This window comes from Morone saxatilis, unplaced genomic scaffold, assembly GCF_004916995.1.
Source record: "Morone saxatilis isolate NCDOM2014 unplaced genomic scaffold, NCSU_SB_2.0 Contig4, whole genome shotgun sequence".
NCBI lineage: Eukaryota > Metazoa > Chordata > Actinopteri > Moronidae > Morone > Morone saxatilis.
In genome coordinates, this window is record NW_023339984.1 from 6362071 (window position 1) to 6375292 (window position 13222).

At 41.7% G+C, this 13222-nt stretch overlaps 2 protein-coding genes across 3 annotated transcripts in view; one reads left to right on the forward strand and one right to left on the reverse strand.

Moving 5' to 3' along the window:
• Positions 1-13222, forward strand: part of LOC118338182 (pyruvate carboxylase, mitochondrial-like) — a 314296-nt gene that overhangs the window by 209184 nt on the left and 91890 nt on the right. The gene's annotated exons all lie outside the window — the stretch shown is intronic.
• LOC118338183 (leucine-rich repeat and fibronectin type-III domain-containing protein 4-like) overlaps positions 1-13222 on the reverse strand; it is a 40650-nt gene that overhangs the window by 26279 nt on the left and 1149 nt on the right. The window contains exon 2 of the mRNA XM_035675440.1: positions 11877-12747. The gene's annotated coding sequence lies outside the window, so the exon portion shown is untranslated. The remainder of the gene's footprint in view (positions 1-11876; positions 12748-13222) is intronic.

Below are 13222 nucleotides of genomic sequence, written 5' to 3' on the forward strand. Positions count from 1 at the left end.
TCTCTCTCTCTCTCTCTCTCGGCAAGGAACAAAAGAACGCCCACATAGCCTTTTCGTGCGGCAGTCGTGTGTACTGTAAGCCCACTCATCCTTTTGATACTATCACTCCTCTGTCATTCCTCTGTCGTATTCTGTCCTCTTTAGTCATCCACAATGTATAGAAAGCGCCAGGGAGAGAGGTATCGGTATTGGATATTGAAACGGACAACAAATGAGGGACGCAGAGAGAGGCTAACTGCATGAAATACAGTGAGGGGGAGAGACAAAAAAGAGTAGAAAATGGGAGAAGAGTGCACAAGATGGTGGAAGGAGGGGTGTGAGATTGGAGGAAAATGAAATCCGGTAGTGTGAAGAGCTCAGAATGAGTGGAGAAGAAGGAAGGAAAGAGCAGGAGTTTGAGGAAGATGAAGAGAAAGAGGGATGAAGAGTCAGCGTGTATGAATGTGTGTCGTTAAGCGGATGGGCAGAGAAATATGTAAAGGCGATAAACGGGTGAAGGCCGCCATCCATCACTGTCAAAGAGAGGAATGAGGGAGGGAAGAGTGGATTTGATTAGGGAAAGGGAGCGCTGTGTTAAAAATGAGTTTGTATGGCATCACCATCATGGTGGTGGGAGAAGAAGGAAGATGGCAGAGAGAGGGGCGCTCGGCTGAAGGATGGGAGTGAAAGGTGATGAGGTAATGAGTGAGAGGAAGAGGTTACTGGTCAAGAGAATGATAATTAAGCTGTAAAGGATTGGCTTGGGGCATATTACTTGACGTTGAAACTTTATTGCCATAATTTGGCCATCACAATGGTCGAAAATGTTTTATTGAGGCATTAAACTCTTATCAGAGTTGAGAAATTAAAACAAGGAGTTAATTGTGAGATAATAAAGGGCTGTCTCGTGGTCGGATTTAGATATTTCTCCCATACTGGTGTAGGGTAAGTTATCATTTGATAATGCTATATTATATTATTGCCAATATGATACTGGAGTTTCAGTGCAGTTACAAAAATTATTTTTTTCAAATGTATTTTCTACTATCAGATCTTTGCCTAAATTAATTACCGCCTAAAATTGGTAGAATGCTGAATTAAATCAGGAATTAAATGGTCTAAAAATAAGGAAACAAGACTAAAAATATGACCAGATGTTCAGTGCCAACTTTGGTGTTTTTGGATGGTAGGTGCTTCAGACATATTTTAGATTTTATTCAAACCGACACTACCGATACTGTTTTTTTTTTGTTTGTTTTTTTTAAAAGTAAATACTGATTTGTGAAGAATTGTGATTCAGCTATACATACTGAGTGGGACCTTTTACAGTAGAAAATAAACTATTTAACAGAGACACTGTTTCTAAATGACCTTGTAAAAACAGAACATTTGAAAAGAGAAGCATTCAATCTTGTCTGTTTTTGAGTCTGTGGCTGTTGTAGTCATGTTTCAGTGAAGTGTTAAGCTTTCACACACAGGTAGCATGTAATCCTAGTCTTTTTGTCAAGTGTGTGTCTCTTGGAAAAAGAAAGAAATCTGAAAATGTCAGTCATTAAGTGTTTCACGTGTACTTCTTTTCAATCTGTATAGTCATCTGTTTTCTTCCAGCTGTAGAGGTAGGGGGCACTGATGGAAAAAGCTCACAGAAACCCTGAGGTAAATAGGAGGAGTGAAAGAGGAGAAATGGGAAATCAAGAGAAAAGAACTGAAGTACGTTCACTTTAAAATAAAAGGACTGCATTCTCCTCACAGCGGGGCTCCAAAATAATACAGTTTTTCTGAAATACTCCACTCAACTAATTCCTCCCAAACCTCCATGTTGTGTTTTTGTGATAGAAAATGTGTGTGTGTGTGTGTGTGTGTGTGTGTGTGTATGTGGAGAGAAAGAGAGAGAGAGCAAGTTTCTTTATACGCATCTGTATGCACAACCCTCTCTGACTAAATCCTGTTGGAATCCATCCTATTTGGAAGATTTTGATAATTGTTTCTATTCCTGGGACATTGCATAGTCAGATTTTTTAAAATGTTTTTGTTTGGGCTGTTTTTTATACCTTTGGAAACTTTACACCTCTCCATCGGTTTAGGGATTTAAATGCTTATATAAAGACCTTGTTTTTGTCTCACTGATGCACATTTCACAGCTCTTGCAAGATGACCATAAAAACTGCAAAATCAGGCATTTGTTCCTTATGCCCAGAAAATTTACTTCTGGAGACACAAGTGTTTCATCATAGCTGAGTGAAATTGTATTTATGACTACAGCACCTTATCAGAAGTAAGAAGTTCTTAAAAGTATCTATAATCTTTTGACATGGCAACACTGCAGAGAAAGCAAGCACTCTGCTGTTTGGAGTAAAACCATGATAATAATATTGGTGAAGGCTTTGAAGTTTGTTTTTGTAAAGGCTGCCACACTCTACATCTACGTCGCACAGATAAGCAACCCGGCCTTTATTGAACTTAGAAAGCTTTGTTAAAAAATGAAAGTTTAAAAAGTCAGGAAAGTTGAGAAACCAATATTACCTGGGATTCTTTTTAAGTATGCCTGTTTTAGAGGTCAGACCTCCACTCTCTGATGTGTAGAAACACTAGACCATGAGAAGTGCCTGATATTCTGAAAAACCGGGAGGCAGAGTTAACCCCCGGGCTGTGAATTGGTGAACCGTGAAGACTTGTGCAATGGTGGACAAGAAAATCTCAAGCAGTGAACAAAAGCATTAAGTAGTGGGTTAGAATTTTGTACTTCATGTCTGAGCTCACATCTTTGCCCTACTTGTTGCACATTTTGCGGCCTTTGGTAGCCCACCCCCATTTGCCCTAAAACATTGGGGGACTTGGAAGTCACTATTGCTAAGTGTAAGCTGTTGAGTACTTGTCCAACCGTTATCATCTCTGCCAAATATGTTGTGTTATTGTTTATTTTGTTATACAATGTTTTTTTTTTTTTATGTCTATGGCTGATTTGCATACCATACAAGACTGGACTACTGGCATTGGCGGAGGTCTGTGCTCTCAGAGTGCCGTTCCAGTCTTGCATAGTATGCATATAGCATCTGTAGCAATGGTGACCAAGTGAGGAACTGCAGCCAAAGAAGGACCCTGTTGAATTTACTTTGTTTTTGCATAGTCATAAGTTGATTTCAGATTTAGATTTAAAATGTGCAGAATATGGGCACAATATTGGCAGTATCATCATCATAAGGCTAAAGTAAGATAAAAACTTTATGGAACTTGTATGACCAGTTGTAGAAAATTTTAAAACATGTTCCACCAATTCTATGACCAAACTGAAAGCTATGAACTCTGAAAGTTTTCTTAGCAATTCTGTAACAGTGTCGTGTTATATCTGTGGGAGCCAATCTCCCACTCCTTGCTGAGGTTTTGTAATTTTGTTTCCTCCCTTTGGAAAGCCTGCATGACTGCACAGCTTGGGGATTACATTTTCTGGGAGGTAAATTGAATTGGCAAACAACAGAGGTGACAATGATTTTCTTTGGCACTTCATTGGCACAGATCATCCCAAGGAGCGGTCTTAACATGATCCGTTGTAAAGCCGTCATTTGAAGTTTGAAGTTTTATCTACCATCTAGTCTTTACCTGCTTGCAGATCAGTGTTTGTGTCCACATTTATAGAAGAATACCAGCACTGGCTTGTGTTGTGAGTGCATTAACTTTCACAGGGAAGGTTTTATCCCCCTTGTAATGCCTCAATGCCACTCTGACTGCAAAGTAGGATCTCAGCATTATCTGTTTTGAAAGTCCTTTTGTAAACGGTAGCAGTAGTTTCATTCTATACATCTATAATAGTCTTACAGATGGATACAGTTGAGCAGCCAAAATGACGGGAACAGCTGAGCAAATCAGAGACATAAAGTGCTGAAAACAGCTCTGGCAGCTCTGTTACACTGCTATACCAGGATGCCTTTTTACTTGGAGAGGAATCATTTTTCATTGGTGGATAGCTGTCATATTGGTGCCAGAGAGGCGGCTCAATACTGTTCTGTTTTGATGCTCCCTTACTCCAGATGGCAATAGCACAGTTGCATCTGATTAAATTGTGCAGTAACATGGTTTAAGATGGGGGCCAGTAAAAGCCTGTAATTAATAGCTGACAGTCTTTGTTTTTGCCACATGCTTCTCTTTTGATACACATTCCATATTGTGCTGAATGTGATGGGAAAATGAATCCTGGCATCTGTATGAATTGGCATCCTTTATATACACTCTAGCTTTTCTTTCTAAAGCGGCTATAATCAATATTTTTTTCAATAACAGTGTATCAGATGGCAATGTGACAATGTGAAAGGGGCCACTTGTAGTGATGAGCCTACGGAGAATTATAACCTGAATCTACTGCTCCCCTCGGCTTTACAGAGCTTTATAGCGAGTTTCAGCTCATTGTTTGCCATCATTTTCATCCGCAGCAGGCAGTGAAAAAAACAACTAGCTGGTAAACATAATGGAGAATTTAGCAGCTAAGGAGCTTGATATTTGCTTTTGTTGGTAGAGTTGGTAGAGGACACAGAGTTAAAAAAGACTGAGTCTTGCATTGCATTGGACATGGATGTTCATCAGGTGGCCAGAAACATGACTCCAAATAAGGGATAATGTTGCTTCATAAATGCTGGATGTAAGCAGCTGTTTGCTAACAAGTTCACCATACCAACTTTAAAGGTCAGTGTTGTATTCACAACATTTCTGTTGTCCCTATGTGGCCCAAAAATGAGTTATGGCACTTTTGAGGTTTCCCCTTAAATGACTAATAGGCAACATGATACACTCTAGTATAGTACTAGTTTGAAATGAGGTGTTACTATTATTATTATGTGATTATAGCAAGGAAAGTAATGAGTTGGAAATTCTGTGTGGTCAGTAAGGGACAGAATGGGTTAGTATCGCACCTCTATAAAGCTGGGGGACTCACAAGAGACACATTAAAAAATAAATGTCAAAATCAAAGCAGCAGTAGGCCTGAATTATATTTCTGACTTATTAGTTTCATATCGGGTCATGCACTCCAAAAAGTGGATCTACTAAAGTCTTCCTTTTATTGAATTTTGGAAAGGTCACTCCATAGCCACAGAAGACATCCCACCACTGTTTTCACAGACTGTGTAGTACTTCTCATGACAGGTAAAGTCAGTGGAATGCCTTTTTAAAATGTATGCTTTTAGTGAACATATATCATACTATACTTGTGTATAACAATCAGCAGGTTATTACAGATGCTGTAGTCAGACCTCAGAAGTAAACTGCTCTGGACCTGGTCCCATTCATGGCAGCAACACCTGTAAGAGTTTGTAGTCTGTCCCACTGCTTGCCATCAGCCTGTTTCAGCTGCCCGCTCTACAAACACTGGTCTCGATTGGACACCGATGTAACTGCTTCTCTAGATGTCTGATTATCTTCCTCTCCGTTCACCCCTATACGCCTGTGGTTTGGGCTAATTCCAAACACCCACCTGCACCTTAATACCAGCATCTCCTGAGTCAGCTCACTAGATACCGTCTCCCAGATCGCCAGCGTTTGACTCGCTTTACAATTTGTGTGATCTACGCCTCGCCTCGTAGGTGTTGCTGGCGTTGCCACTTTGGTCATACGACGAGCGTCATGACAGAGAAGCTCTGTAATCTTTAAACTACTTCACGTTTCTAATCCCAAGCTTTTACATACACATACACCACACACACACACACACACACACACACAACACAGAGGGCACAAGACACACACTCACAAGCTCACAAACCTGCAGACAACCAAATACTAAAATACAGTTTTGCTTACACCCACATATTTGCCTTTGCGTGACAAACACTATCACGAGTGTTGCAAAATACTGACCTGCCCCCTCACCCTGAACGTAATGCACTTGCAGTTTTTCTCTGCCACTCTCCTTCACCTCTGTTCATTCCTTCTGTTTCTCATCCCTCCTTTATCTTCCTCTGTCTTTCTAGTTCAACCTCAGGGAGAATTCTGCATAGAGATAATGTCTTTCTCACCTATCAGTCTCTCAATTTCGTCTTGTCCCTCTTCATTTCTACCATATCAGCCTTTCCTGCAGCCCTGCCATATTTTCAGTGGGTGATTGCGTGTGTTGTGTGCACCTGTGTATGTTTACATAACTGAGACTAATCAACAAAAAATTGCAAATCCACCACAAACACCGGTCGACAAGCAACACACAAACACACCACTTCTGAGCTGTCAACAACTCCCGCCCAATCAGAAACCCTGCGGCGCCAATTATATGGACCCTGATTGGCTAACACAACAGGAAGTAGCTCGACAAAAAGTGTTTGTGTGGTGTGGCCATGTACGCATGTGCAAGTGGCGGTTTGATGATTCAGCAGGGTTCCCAGCTTTCTAAGGGGAAATCCTGAGCAAGAGGGCAATTACCCAATCAGCACTCTGCATCCAGCACAGTAGGTCAATGACATGCCAACCAGGCCTCTGAATCCCAGTGATGGATGTATTGATTAATGCTACACACACACATACATATACAAACTGAATTGTAGCTTCACTTATGTATTTCTTTCTTTTTCTGTCTTCTCTTTCCCTTGTGTTCTTTGTATTACTCTGTTCATCTTCTGAAACGGAAGGATGTGCAGAAATGGGGAAAGACAGATGGCTATGCGGCGTGGGGATCGAATATTTAGTTGAGGCCTGTTAGTACCAGCCATGTTTGATCACAGAGGCTACTCTCAGCCTTAATGAATCACAAACTGCACTGTAACTCACCACAAAGAGGGTTTCTTTTCCCCCACTGATGTAAGACACTAATAAAGGCGAAACAACACCGCACTGCAATGAGCCTGCAGGGGAAACTGGTTTCCCTTGAGTTTGTTGATTACTGCGTCTCATATTCTAATTCTTAGCAGTGCTGATACAGGCAGGAACGCCGTGTGCTTCGCTGTCAGACTTAGGCTATATGTGCTGCCGACTAAGTACAAGCCAGTTTTCTTCCACAGTCATCACCCACGCTGTATTCTGGCCCTTGATTCACTTAAGCATCTACAACCTACTGCATCTGTTGAGCTTAGTTGTAATGCAGACGAACACCTGCGAGTTTGCAGACTTACAGTCGCGTTGTTTGGATGCTACTATACAGTTTTCGTAGAGGTGTTACCAACATGCCCAGAAGAGGTGTGGGACATCTTCATAAGCTGATGGTTCTAATATTTAGCAGCTGCAAGTGTATAAACTCACTGTTGAAGATTTGATATAACACAAGATGCCCAAACAACTGTCAAACCCAGATTCTTTGGTCTCTTCTTGGTTTTTATTATATCTTACATTGTAGACTAGCAAAGCTGAACAGCTTTTAGTTCTTGCTTGGATGGAACACGTGGCTGGTGAGTACTTTTCTGATGGGATTGAGCACATCAAAGGTTTTTGTGCGTGTGTAAATTCATGCCCTCTTTTCCCCTCTCCATCTCCCGAAGGGGTTTTTTCACAAAGCAGGATTAGCAAGTTAGCATGACAACTTTAAAAAGTACTTTTGTTAGCAGCTCTGTCTGCATAGCCGAATCATATTTCTAAACCTTATATTCCAATTTAGCTTCATAGATTGATATCAGAATTGCCAAGAGAGTGGAATAATCTTTTCCAGATACGTGGGAAATTTCCTAATACGGATATTTCAAATTCCCCACAAGGGACCTCATGGGTCCTTAAATCTGTATCAATTCTAGGTATTTCTTGCACCTGCATCCCTCTTTTCTTCTGCATGCTCTCTTTCATCCCTCATTTCCCACTCTCTACTCCTCTAATCCCCCCCAGTTGCCTCTCACACACACACACTCTTTCTTTCACATTTTGCTCTCCCCCTATTTCTCCTCCTCCCCTATATCTCATTCCCCAAAACCATCCCTCTCGTCTGTCTCCAGTGGTTGCCGTGGTTACAGTTTGTTCTGCTCATCAGGCGCCTGCTGTGCCTAAACAGACTGTCAACAGTTTAATTACTCATCCTCTCATCCCTCTATCCTTCCTTACTTCTGTACTGTGCTTTTGCTTATTGCTTCCACCTCTGATGGGGGAGCCTCTTCGTCACTCCTCCTCTCTGTGACATACTCTTTTTGTCTCCTTCCATCATTTTCCTCCTTTATTCTCTCACTTCCTTCCATCTTTTTACTTATCCTTCTCTTTGCTACTATGTTTGACTACTAACGGTCTAATTGCTCATCCTTTTAACTTTCAATCATATCACAGTTTTATTCTATTCATCCATCCACCCCTCCATCTCTCTATCCACCCATCCCTCCCCCTCAGTGTGCCAGGGCTTTATTAATGTAGTTTTTCTTTTCAGACATTGTTATTCCTCTATTCCCTTATCCCCACTCCCTCTTATCATCCACCTCTCAAGTGCCATCACTCGCCTTTTCATTCTTCATTACTCAGTCTCTCTCCATCCTCTGAGTTTTCCTCCATATCTTAAACAGTCAGTCTTGTAATTACACCTCTTCATCACACTATGGTTCCATACCTCTCTGTCCATCATCTACCCTTTCAGTTCCTTAGCTGTTGACAGCGGCCTGACGTCTCATCCTTTTGATCCTCCCTCTCTTCTTTACCAGGCCGGCCTTTCACTTTTCTCCCTCCACCATTTGTCTTTCATTCGTCCATCCATTCATCCATCAAATGCCACCTTCCCGACACTGACCACGTCTCCCTTGTTTCAGGGTTTCAAATCTTCCACTTCTCGCCTTGATTGAAAGCCTGTTATATCAGAATGGTGTGTGACATCCTTCATCTATCATTCATCATCATCTATGATGTCTTTTCATGTGCCTGTCTTCATTGGTTTCATGCAATTATCCTTAATGACTGCATTTGTGACTTCATCTGTCAATTTGTCTAATCTCCTGTCTTTTAGCTTTTTATTCCTTAATTCACTGTACGCTAAACTCCTCCCCCGAACAGTTTTTTGCCAATCATAGCTTAGTTACTGTATCTAGCCGTGCCAGGCCTGACGAGCTTTGGTTGTGTCTGCATGTTGAGGCTGTGTGCACTGGTCTCTAGTAAGAGTAATTCTTAGCAGTTAAAGTGTTTGGATAGTGGTTTTCTTTTTCTACTTTTTTCAACTCTCAAAAACCAAAAATACAAGAGCAAAGGTGTAAAGAATGGACTAAACAATGTTGTCTGCTCTACTGTAACCTGAAAAGGTCAGACTAACTAGCTTACTACAGTAGTAAGCTAACCCATTGATTAAACATGAATTATTTCCAAGGTGAGCAGCATTATACAACAAATTATTTAATTATTTTGTGGGTTTACATTTTACGTTCACATAGTATGGGAGCCACTACATCTTGCCAAATGCCTTGGTTCACCTGTCCTTCTCTTGTAACATTATATAAAAGCATAAATCTAGTTCTTCTTGCTTCTCCATGTGTGTCATCTCAGCGAAGTTTTTGCCAAATATCATGAATGTAGTCATTAAATGCATATTTAAGGGAGTAGTGTGTAGGATTTAGCGTTTGGTTCCATTCTGGGCTACTGTAGAAACATGGCGGTTCAACATAGCATGTAGGGTTATATTTTCATGTGATTATACACTAATGAAAATAGTTACATATATTTCATTCCATTTTTGCCAATAGATCCTCTGAAATGTTACACAATGGATGAAGCATTAAAAAGTCAGCTAGAGAGTGTTTTCATCCAACTGAGGGAGGTAATGTTGGCTTGATTAGCTGCTAGCTACAGCTGATCAAATCTGCCACTGACAGTTGCCATTTCAGTCTACTCTCATCTAGGTGTGTAAAATCAAGGACCCATTGTTTCACTGGTAAACGTACCCCCCGTTAACGCTGTGAACTGGATATGTGCCGTGCAAGACCGGAAAGCTTGATAGGCATAACAACAGTAACTAAGGGGGAGGGACTAAGCAAATGTTAAATTAATTGATCTGCTTTTTTCCCCTTTACTTCCTTTCAGTAAGTGGTCTATTGCCTGCCATTTTTTTCCTTCATCCACTTGCCAGTCTGTTCATTTTGGCAAGGCTCCTACTTTGAACAGTGAGCATCCCATCTGTTCATGCATCTCCCTTACTGTAGCCTCAGAATGACAGACACCCCCAGTAACAACAAGCCACACAGAGAATTAACAAGATAATTCAGAAAATGTTCTTTTATTCAGCGTTTATTTTACCGTTTGAACTATGTGGCACTTACCTGCTCTGTATTCCTATGACTAGAGCTAAGCCAATTATAGAATTATAATTTGGTTAATGGATATCAAAAGGCCTCTTTGTTACACTTTAAAAAGATCCAGTCATCATCTTTTCAGAATTAACGTTGCCCTTGTTCAGAGCAAGAGTCAAAACTGCTGTAAATGATCAACAGAGCAGGTAATGAGCCCTGTCTCAGTTATTGAAAAAGCGTATTGTTCATAAAAATAGTTTCACGTGTGGTGTATTCTTTTTAAGCCAAATATCTTTTGTTTCCAGGGTAATTAATGTTTCTCTAAGGTAGAATTTTACTTTTCCCCAAAGTTGTGCCTCATAATTGGCACGTCTATTACATGGAAAAGCCCCATGGTACAACATATTCCCCTTGTAGTTATATCTCTAAATAGCTCATTACTGGTGTTGGGGATCTTTTACAGACTTTTTGGGGTCATTTAAGACTAATTGTAGCCAATGGTATAACAGTCGAAGGCTACATAATGATGGCCATCTGTCATTTCTAATTATTTCTTCCTCATCTATCTTTCTATTTTTATCTCCCTGTGTTAAATCACCATTACTTTATCATTCTAGTCTCTTTCTAACCTTTATTATCTTGTCACTCATCATTCTAGAGTAACATTTTCTTGTTTAGCTCACTCTTCAGTCAACCCGTCTTCTATTTTCTTCTGTAATTTCTTGTCTCTTTGTCTCAATCTCTCAATCTTTTATATCATCCTCTGCTCCTTTTTATCCCTCTGTTTTTCTGTCTCCTTATTCCACTCTATGTTAGCCCTTCATTAATCTGCTTTTTCCTCTTTCTCTACCCTTGTCACTTGACGAAGTCTATCACTGCTCCTCACTCATCTCATCTCGTTTCATCTAACCTCTTTTAACCCACGGTGCCATCACTCGTTTGTCACCCTTTCCCCTGCATTTCTTTTCTCCTCCCTTTGCCTCCCTCTTGCACTTTCCCTCTCCTTCCGTCTCCATTTCTTTCTCGTCGCCCTCTGATCCTCCTATATATCCACTCAGTCAGTCTGATCTCCTGTGTCAGTGTGCCAAATCTGTGTATGTGCGCGGACTCAGACACAGCTTACGTAAAAAGCCTCAAACAAAGGGAGGTTAGAACTGTTCTGTGCTGCTGCTGCCGCCACACAAACACACTCGGCTCTGCATCCACATGATGCACACATAGACACACACACGACACGCCAGGTGAGATTACATAAAGGCAAAGTGATGAAAGCCAAGCTGAGATGCACCTAGTGAGTAATCTGATACAGGACAGCTGGCTGACACTCACACACAGAAACATGAGAGACAGCAGGATTCTTAGTATGGTAGGGGTATGTAGAACCAAAGAAATGGGGCCTTTGAGGTGTAGGAGGATTAAAATTAGAAGCATAGGAAAAGGAGTGTGTGTGTGTGTTATCCTCTGTGTGTACTCTGACATTTGCCTCTCATGTTTTTGTTGTTATGAATGCACATCTGTTCATTATTTATAAGCTCAAGTGTGTGTCTGAGAGAGAGAGTGAGAGAGGGAGAGAGTGAGAGAGTGAGAGAGAGCGAGAGCGAGAGCAGTCCCAGTGAGTGCTGGTGTTCACGGCATTGATGTGCTCAATGATTCAGCACAAGAGAGCTAACCATGCAGACATGGGTCCACCTTTACTGGGCCAATATATGCCAACAATTGTGTGTGTGTTTGAAACTGCATGGACATTACCTTTTCCGTCTGTGCGGCTCTATAATCCGAATCAGCTCCACATGTTATCCAGGTTTATATATATGTGTGTGTGTGTGTGCGTGAGTGTTTAGCACAGATCTCGCCCCAGGTGTTTCTCCTTGTGTTGGACCAGCAGGGGATGAGGGGGCCGGGAGGGGGGGAGCAGTTGTGTGTGTTTGTGCTGAAACCTGTCCTACTCCCCTTCACACACACACGCCCCCACACACATCAAAAGGAGGCAGATGTAGGTCAGTGTAAGAAGAACCATAGAGTTGCAGGAATTCCAATCCCACAATATCCTCTTAGACTTCTATAGATGAAGAAAACCTGGAAAATCCTGAATTACTCGCTCAATCCCGGCGCGGTATTCCGAAATAGAGACCTCAGTTTGAGAAGAAATCCACGAATCCACTTCGCTTGAAATCCTATTTATGCCGTTTTTATATGATTTCCTCATGGCTGTATTCAACTTCTCTCTCTATCTGGAGCAGTTCAATCAAAAGAGAATAAGAATCCTGGAGTTGGCAGTGATCTTCACCTCTCTTCTCTCATCCCTTCCACTCCTTCTCTCACTCCCGCTCTCCTTTTTCCCCCTCCCCCCTCACTCATACAGCCCCTCTCTTCTTATTTGTTCATCTAGGCTTACTGTCCTATTGCTTCATTCTTTCACACGTTCAGTTTTTCCCCCCTACTCTTTCTCTCATCCCTCACTTCCCGGTGTGATTTCCAGGGCGTGTCACAGGGCCTCTCTACGCTTTACACATTGGTAGTTCTCCCACATTGAATTGAGTTGTTCATTGATGACCTTGGATTGAGGTGCAGAAAAGGAGGTTTGGGAGCGAGCTGGAGGGATGGAGGGATGGCTAGAAACCTGCAAAAGAAGAGAAACATGGAGAGTGTGAAGAGGATGAACTGTGTGCGCTGTACTGTGTGTGTGTGTGTGTGTGTGTAAACACAGAACTGGAGTCCATTATCACTTTTGTCTTATCCTGCCTTTCTCCTCCACCTGACCTCCTCTTCCCCCCCATCTACATCCATCTACATCCATCCCTCTTTCTACAACTTCTGCTGTCGATCATTCACCCCTCCCTCGTGGCCTCTTTAAATCCCCATCCCCACCTCCCCACCTTGCCACCCCTCACTTTTTCTCCCCCTCCCTCACTCCCTCTCACCTGCCTGTCAAAAAGAATCAATAGTTCTGAGACCTTCTTAACGCCTCTCAGCAGGCTGCATTGGCTTGTTCTTGCTCACTCACTCACGCACACACACACACGCACACGCACACACACACACACACACACAGCTCCTTAAATCCATACGTCATGAGTTAAATGAAGAGAAGCTGT